This window comes from Aethalodelphis obliquidens, unplaced genomic scaffold, assembly GCF_003676395.1.
Source record: "Aethalodelphis obliquidens isolate GAN/ISIS:26980383/991018 unplaced genomic scaffold, ASM367639v1 scaffold47, whole genome shotgun sequence".
Lineage (NCBI taxonomy): Eukaryota > Metazoa > Chordata > Mammalia > Artiodactyla > Delphinidae > Aethalodelphis > Aethalodelphis obliquidens.
Window position 1 is genome coordinate 10,677,461 of NW_020837991.1, and position 9,011 is coordinate 10,686,471.

Sequence of the window (9,011 nt, forward strand, 5' to 3'; positions counted from 1 at the left end):
AGAGAGACCACACTAAAGATTCTTTCTGGAAGGGCACGGGAAAGAAACTAGAAAGAGGACTGCAGCGTCTCTCCTTAATACTCAAGCCTTCAGCAAAGTAGCATTAACCTTGACAACTGAGCAGGACTCTTAAGACTGAAGAGGTGGGAGAACCATATAAGGTTAACGGGGGTCCTTTATTGGTTATTACGGAGAAGGCATTTCAGAAGATTGGAAACCTTGTGGACACTTGACTAGATCACTCCTAAAAGGGTCTCAGTAACCCAGTTCCTTGGGTGGAGATGGAGGAGAATGTCTAGAGGCTGTGACAGAGCTGGCCGGGTGAGAAGCACTGGGTCCATGGAAGGGACGTGGACTCTGCATGAGGTCTGGCTACAGGGCAAATGGAGGAGCCCAGGTGGGGTTCTGCAGGCTGTGTCACTCACGTGCATTAGAGTTGCTAACATGGTGCCCTGCTTCCCAGGGCAGTGATGGTGGTGGTGGGGATGTATCTTAGAAACCACACTGTCTTCCAGAAGGGACCTCAGGGGCATGCATCTCATCAAACCCTCTCTTTGGAAAGTTAAGCACCCCAGTGGGTTCCAGGAAGGCATAAATGAGGCTTCTTTCTCTTAGAGAAATATTTACATCTAAAACTGCCAACTGTTGGTCAATTCCAAGCATCTGGTTTGTCTTTTCAGAACATATTTGATGAGCACCTACTATGGGCGAGGTACTGGAAGCAGAGATGACAAGACACTGTCATCATCCTTAAGGAGCTCCAGTCTAGTGGGGAGAGAGATGGGCAGGGTCAGATTCTGCCCACAGGCTCCAAATTGTACCAGGAGGAAGCCTGGGTATGATGGGGACACAGGAAGGGGTGGGAGCACTGGGGAGGCAGGGAAGGCTTGCTGAGTCTTCAAGGAAGTGTAAGAGAGAACCAGGTGGAGAAGTGTGCTACCTGGGTCAGGTGCAGGGAAAGGCAAGGACTGCAGGGAGAAAAGGAGCTCCCAGCCCAGGCTGCTCTCAATGCGAAAGGAAGAAGGAGGCACACTGGCCGGCCACCTACAGGAGCCGTTTCTCATCCTGACTTTCATGGGCTTTGCAGAAACAACTAACCTCTCTCTTGGAGACTCTAATCTGGCCGAAAATGAAATAAACACACTGCCCCTGGTGGCTTCTATCTGGGCACATGGAACTCATGGGACAAATAAAATGGAGAGCCAGGGCTGAGCTGGAGGGAGCTGGCCCTGCACATGGTGAATATTCAGACCCACAGATGGCAGTCTGAGGCACAAGGCTTCTTTCTGTGTCTATTGTCTTGAGGTGCTGAGGAGACACTAATCCACGACCATTGTGTGGGCCTGCAGCCCTGCCACTGCTGCCGTGCATTGTGTTTCCAGAGCCCCAAGAGCACCCGCAACCCAGGTAGGAGCGGGTTATTTCTGCCTTTACCTGCAGAGAAATATAATAACCTCAAGGAGAGGATTTCACAGCTCTTTGAACTGAGTTGAATGTTTGTTCTGGGTTATTTTTTCTGTTTCCTAATATAACACACATTGGCTGTTGAGTAAATATTGATTCCATTGCAATCAGCATTAGCGGCAGAGGATGCTGAAAAATAGTCAGCCAGGTAATCAGGTCTGCTCTCTGGACTGAAAGTGAGTGTGGTGGAGGCCATGTCCACACCACAGACAATTTAATCGACATTTCTGTAATTACTAGGTTCATTTTGGTCCTTTATACAATATACAAATCTTCCCTGAATAACACCTTTTTTTTTGAACAGCTATAAATCAGTCTATAATTTAGATCCAGGTCATGTGTATCAGAAAGTAGAAAGCTTCCTCCCCTACTATTTTTTTTTTTTTTTTGGTGGGGTAAGTACTAGCTGCAAATTGAATTACAATTAGATTATTTGGTGATGTGATAAAATCCTCCTAAATTAAAATGCCACCAATGCTGAAGTAATGGTAATTTTGGCCAAGGATGTGCTCCAACTACATAAAGAAGAATTAACCAAACAAATTAATAGTGTAATCAAGTTTACAAGGGTTATAAGCCTGCTGCTTTCTAGTTCTTCGAACAGAGTAGTAGTTATTTATGTTATTTTCCAGAACCATGGAGTCTAGGGTCATTACGTGTGACTACTGCCATTTAACTCCCTCTACAATATCCCCTTCAACTGCCTCTCCATCTTATCTTGGATACTCCGGGTGGGAAGCTTGCTGTCTTGCACAGTGATCCTCTTTATTTGGAGAGATCCAGCAGAGAATACTTCCTGGGTAGAGCCAAAATTGTTTCCTTACTTTTAGTCATGGGCTGTACAGAACTAGCCTAATTAATCTTCTAGGTATTCACAGACATAAATATTTGTGTGCTTTTATGCGCACTTAGAATCTAGGATCTCTGAATATGAAGGGAAAAACCTTGAGTCAGTTATTACAACACCCCTTCCCTTCACCACTCTAACCTAGTGCCTAAGTTGCTGTTCTCACATTCTATTCAATATTCACATAGCTTGTGACTTCAAGCAGTGTTGAAGAACTCACTACCAAATGGTGTTTCTTTAATTTTTTTCTTTAATTTAGACCAGGCTCTAATGCAGACTGATCTTTCCCCTGAATTTATCAGAATTAATGAGATGAGACAATTCTACAATGTTCTGTGGTGGTGTTTTCCATACAAGATTGAACCTTCTTGAAAACTCTCTGGAGGAAGGTCTAAATACATGAATAAATTAAAAAGCCTATAATAAGCCAGGTGGACCCTTCCATCAGACCCCCATTAGTCCATGAAGGCAGGACTAACACGTCTACTGCTGTTTTAGGCATTTGCTGTGGACGTCCCCATCAGCCCCATCCCATCCTAACCTACTCTCCCATCGGCTTGACAAATTAGATTTCACTAGAGCTTAATTTCTCAATTCTAAGTCCCAAAGTTTAGTCTCTGAGACTGACTTTGCTTCTTGCCTTTGATGCTATTCATCCCTGTGGTCCCTGTAGCTGGGATCTGGCTCAACCACTGTGCCCCCAGCACCTCCTGTTATCTTAGCTGGGTCCTCCCTACTCAAGCCCCACAGACCCAAACCAAGTAGATAGTGACAAAGCCTGGCACCCCTGTTAATGAAGAGATTTGATCCATCACACGTATTTCTTCTCTTACTATTTCCTGCTCTACCTACACATTTCCTATAGAACTTAATCTTCCATGAAGTCCACATTTACTACTACCATATTACCAAGAAAAGAAAAAGCAAGTTCATTTCCATTGTGAAAGAACCTTCAGTGGGGATGTAGTAGGAAGTCACTTTAAGTAGCTAAAGAAATGAACAATGCTGTGTGTCTGTACAGCCTGACCTTCCTTCTGGGCACACCAGTGGCTCCATTTTCTGGCCTTCTTAGAGGGTAATTAGGACCAAGCTTCTCCAGATAGGAAATATGTTCCCTATTCAAGAAGTTTCAAGAATTAAAGAGTGGCAGTGGGTAGGGAAATGTGAAGTGACTCAAGTGAACTCTGCTGAGATGCCACCTGGAAGATATTGGTGACAGTGGATAGGGTTTGGAGCTGGGTTGAACCTGAGGGGCTGCCTCAGGTGGACCAAGGTAGCTTAGAGAAGGGAGTCAGTGCTTGGCTGGCTTTGTGGGAGGGGAGGGCAGGAGATGGGGGTGGTTAGGTAGAACCCAAGAAGAAAATGCCAAGGGTCAAGTTTGAAGGACAAAGGCTGAAGATAGTGAATGAATTAATAGTGAGGACAGTAGCTTCAGGGATCAATAACAAGAATGGAGAATGGGAAAGAGATCAGCAGTTCACAGCTAAGGTTGTGAATATGCTGCCATTTTTGTTTTATGTGATGTCTGGCGTAAGGCTTGGGTTGAACGTACCTGAAGAATGACGTGGAGCTAAATGGAGGGTGGTGAGGGGCTCAGCAAGATTTCCCAGGGACTCCTGGGAAAGCATTATGGGCAAGCATTATGGCAAGCATTATGGGTGGATGGTGCGGAAATATATCTCATTTTTTTCCAAGTGGGGTGAAACAGGAATTGCTGTTTGAAATAGTTTTTATTACTTATGTCTACTATTTAGGGCAATGGAGGTTGGGAACAGTTAATATATCTGGAGCACTTTATTTCTCAATGGATATTTTGTTCAACTGTTAGAGGCAGATTTGAACATCAAATCTCTAATTGGCTATAGCATTTATGCAAGAGAAGAGGCTGGATGTGACAAACTTCATGCCATGGGACTGAGAGGCAGATCTGTGTGTACTGAACAGTGATAAATCCTTGACCACTTGTCTGGAGGCTTCTCTCTCACTCCTTGGAGAAGGAAGGCAATTCAGGCCTCAGTCTCAGCAGGAGCAGGTACAGGCAAGGAACCTGTGATCCTGAGGGTCCCTCTAGCTCCACACTTTCTATGAAAACCAATTTGCCCTCAGCTCACTTAAGAACACACTTTAGCAAAAACCTGGATAAAGTAAGGCTCATTCTGTCACATGTGGTTTAGAGTGAAGGTCCTTTAGGACATTTGCTTAAATGAGTACCGCTTGACATTTGCACACAGGCTATGTTTGTGACAATATACTTTCATGCAGATCATCTAAAAACAATCCATAAAAGTATGCTGTTGTCAGGATCGTCATCCCTATTTTACAGAAGAAGAAATGGAGTCTCCCAGAATTTGGGAAACCTGCATGGGATTATGCACATATCACATCATTAACAAAAACAAGAACAATAACAAGATAAGTCTATGCCTTTTAATTTCTAGTCATACATGGCATTATTTGCTAAGTTACTATCATTTAGATTTATAGTACAATTTAGGTGGCACATATTGCCTCTGTCTTTTCATTAAATCATGACTAGTTATATATCTATATGTTTATATCCTACTTTGTTTCAAAAAGGTTTTGAAGTGGCTTCAAAAGTACAATATAATACTGCCTTCAAAAATAAAAACAAAATAAGCTGAACACGTAACTTATTTTTTTAGTGCAATAAATGGTTTTCACGGAGCTGATAGTGGTGGTGATGATGATGGCGGAGGTGGTGATGGAGGTGTTGGTGTTTTGGAGGCTCGAGGGAGAGCTGGAGATGCTGAGGTGGTGGTGGTGGTATTGGTGGAGGTAGAGGTGGTGGAGGTGGTCCTGGTGCTGGTGTTGCTGGTGGAGGTGGTCCCGGTGTTGGTGGTGGTACAGGTATTGATATTAGCGATAGAGATTATAGGGCGTGGCTATTAACAGTAAGTGAGGCAACCACAGCAAATGGAAAAGAGGGGTAAGGAAAATTACGGTCCGGCTAGAGATAAAGTTAATAGACTGGAGGTGAAAAAGAGAAAGTAGAGTTAGAATTAAAAAGAACTAGAAAAGTTTTTGTTCTACTTTCTGTCCTAACTGGGAGTGAGTAGGCTGGGTTCGCAGCAGTCTTGCCCATGGGAATAGCTATAGAAGTGATAATATTAGCTAATATTTATTGAGGGCTTACAACATTCCAGATGCTATTACAAGCAACTTCAATGCAGATCTCATTTAATCCTTGTAACAACTCATGAAATAGATGTCTATTATTATTCACACTTAACAGGTGAAGAAATAGAGGCACAGTTTTTTGGCGATACGTGGGCCTGTCACTGTTGTGGCCTTTCCCATTGCGGAGCACAGGCTCCAGACGTGCAGGCTCAGTGGCCATGGCTCATGGGCCTAGCCGCTCCGCGGCATGTGGGATCTTCCCGGACTGGGGCACAAACCCATGTCCCCTGCATCGGCAGGCGGACTCTCAACCACTACACCACCAGGGAAGCCCTACAGCTCAGTTTCTTAACCACAGAGCTTTGGGGAACATGACAGATAGTGAGGTATGTACACATGGCTGACCAGTGTCCCAGGTGGAGGGTAAATGAGAGATTGTCCTTGCTATTACTCTTGGTTTATGAAGACTCAGCTTTAAGTATGCAAGTTAAGAGCTCAGGGAAGGGTCTACAGCCACAAATCAACTCATAAACCTCTAATCTTCAAGAGCAGGAGGAAAGAGCTCCTCATCTGTGGACCATTTCTGGAGGTCCGCTGGAGGCCACCTGCTCGTTGCTTGTAAGCAGGGCTGCTGCTCTATGTATGGGTATAGATATCCACTGGAAGAGTGTGGTCTGGAAAAAAGTGTTAGCTGTTTTCCATTTTTAATAACTGAGCAGCTAACTCTTCTATTTATTTTTCCAGGTTCATAATTTATTGTACAAATTGAGTATCACATGATGAGTTGACATTAGCTTCTTCAGGCATGGGAGCATAACAGATGAGGTACAGTTTAGAAACCATTTATGTTGCTTTCACAGCTGGAGTTCTTTTAGACCTTAACTTAAAGTATAAGACTATCAAAGCAATATGTTCGTATGTGTCCAGTGCACAATTCATTCTCCCTGTGAGAGAGTGTAAGTGTTGAAATATTTTTTGATACCAGTGAATTGGAACTGGGCATCAGTTTCTGGACCTGCCATGATTTCAATCTTCCAAAATGCACAGACTTCGCAGCTGGTGTCCTTCAACTTATACACCTTCACCTTAGCCCCACCATAAGAAGCTGCCTGTTTTTTGTTTTTTTGAATTTTATTTTATTTTATTTTTTTATACAGCAGGTTCTTATTAGTTATCTATTTTGTACATATTAGTGTATATATGTCAATCCCAATCACCCATTTCATTCCACCACCCCACCCCCACTTTCCCCCCTTGGTGTCCATACGTTTGTTCTCTGTGTTTCTATTTCTGCCTTGCCAACTAGTTCTCCTGTACGATTTTTCTAGATTCCATATATGCGTTAATATATGATATATGTTTTTCTATCTCTGACTTACTTCACTCTGTATGACAGTCTCTAGGTCCATCCACGTCTCTACAAATGACCAAATTTCATTTCTTTTTATGGCTGAGTAATATTCCATTGTATATATGTACCACATCTTCTTTATCCATTCATCTGTCGATGGGCAATTAGGTTGCTTCCATGATCTGACTATTGTAAATAGTGCTACAGTGAACATTGGAGTGCATGTGTCTTTTTGAATTATGGTTTTCTCTGGGTATATGCCCAGTAGTGAGATTGCTGGGTCATATGGTAATTCCGTTTTTAGTTTTCTAAGGACCCTCCATACTGTTCTCCATAGTGGCTGTATCAATTTACATTCCCACCAACAGTGCAAGAGGGTTCCCTTTTCTCCACACCCTCTCCAGCATTTGTTGTTTGTAGATTTTCTGATGATGCCCATTGTAACCAGTGTAAGGTGATACTTCATTGTAGTTTTGATTTGCATTTCTCTAATAATTAGTCATGTTGAGCAGCTTTTCATGTGCTTCTTGGCCATCCACGTAATAAGGACCATATACGACAAACCCACAGCAAACATTATTCTCAATGGTGAAAAACAGAAAACATTTCCTCGAAGATCAGGAACAAGACAAGGATGTCCACTCTCGCCACTATTATTCAACATAGTTTTGGGAATCCTAGCCAGGGCAATCAGAAGAAAAAGAAATAAAAGGAATACAAACTGGAAAAGAAGAAGTAAAACTGTCACTGTTTGCAGATGACATGATACTATACACAGAGAATCCTAAAGATGCCACCAGAAAACTACTAGAGCTAATCAATGAATTTGGTAAAGTTGCAGGATACAAAATTAATGCACAGAAATCAGAAATCTCTTGCATTCCTATACACTAACAATGAAAGATCAGAAAGAAAAGCTAAGGAAACAATCCCATTTACCATTGCAACAAAAAAAATAAAATACTTAGGAATAAACCTACCTAAAGAGGCCAAAGACCCATATGTAGAAGACTAACTGTAAGACAATGATGAAAGAAATCAAAGATGACACAAACAGATGGAGAGATATACCATACTCTTGGTCTGGAAGAATCAATACTGTGAAAATGACTATACTACCCAAAGCAATCTACAGATTCAATGCAACCCCTATCAAATTACCAATGCATTTTTTATAGAACTAGAACAAAAAATCTTAAAATTTGTATGGAGACACAAAAGACCCCGAATAGCCAAAGCAATCTTGAGAAAGAAAAATGGAGCTGGAGGAATCAGACTCCCGGACTTCAGACTATACTACAAAGCTACAATAATCAAGACAATATGGTACTGGCACAAAAACAGAAATACAGATCAATGGAACAGGATAGAAAGCCCAGAGATAAATCCATGCACCTATGGTCAACTAATCTATGACAACGGAGGCAAAGATATACAATGGAGAAAAGACAGTCTCTTCAATAAGTGGTGCTGGGAAAAAGGGACAGCTACATGTAAAAGAATGAAATTAGATCACTCCCTAACACCATACACAAAAAATAAACTTAAAATAGATTAAAGACATAAAATGTAAGACCGGACACTATAAAACTCTTAGAGGAAAACATAGGAAGAACACTCTTTGATGTAAATCACAGCAAGATCTTTTTGACCCATCTCCCAAAGTAATGGAAATAAAAACAAAAATAAACAAATGGGACCTCATGAAACTTAAAAACTTTTGCACAGCAAAGGAAACTATGAACAAGATGATGAACAAGATGAAAAGAAAACCCTCAGAATGGGAGAAAATATTTGCAAATGAAGAAACTGACAAAGGATTAATCTCTAAAATATATAAACAGCTCAGCTCAATATTAAAAAAACAAACAACCCAATGAAGAAGTGGGCAGAAGACCTAAATAGACATTTCTCCCAAGAGGACATATGGATGGCCATGAATGTTTTTTAAAAGAAGTTTTGATATTGTAGTGGATGCCTGTGGTCTGAGTTGTCAGTGGCTACACACATTACTGGCCAGCCACCCTCAGGCCCATTTTGGGGGAGTCTGTGTGCTATTTCGTGGCTCTGCCCTTCTTTTGCTACAAACACTGCCTCTGTCCCATCTGAGCAGGCTTTGTGATGCCCTGACACACTGACTTTCACACATACTTTTATGATTATCTCCCCTTCCCCCAACTTTTATGATTATCTCCCCTTCCCCCCAGGCTT

The 9,011-nt window shown here is 42.0% G+C and overlaps 1 pseudogene; it reads right to left on the reverse strand.

Annotated features, from left to right (window-relative positions):
- Positions 1-6,213: 6,213 nt before the first annotated feature.
- LOC113607239 (up-regulated during skeletal muscle growth protein 5 pseudogene) lies at positions 6,214-6,608 on the reverse strand (annotated as a pseudogene).
- Positions 6,609-9,011: the final 2,403 nt, after the last annotated feature.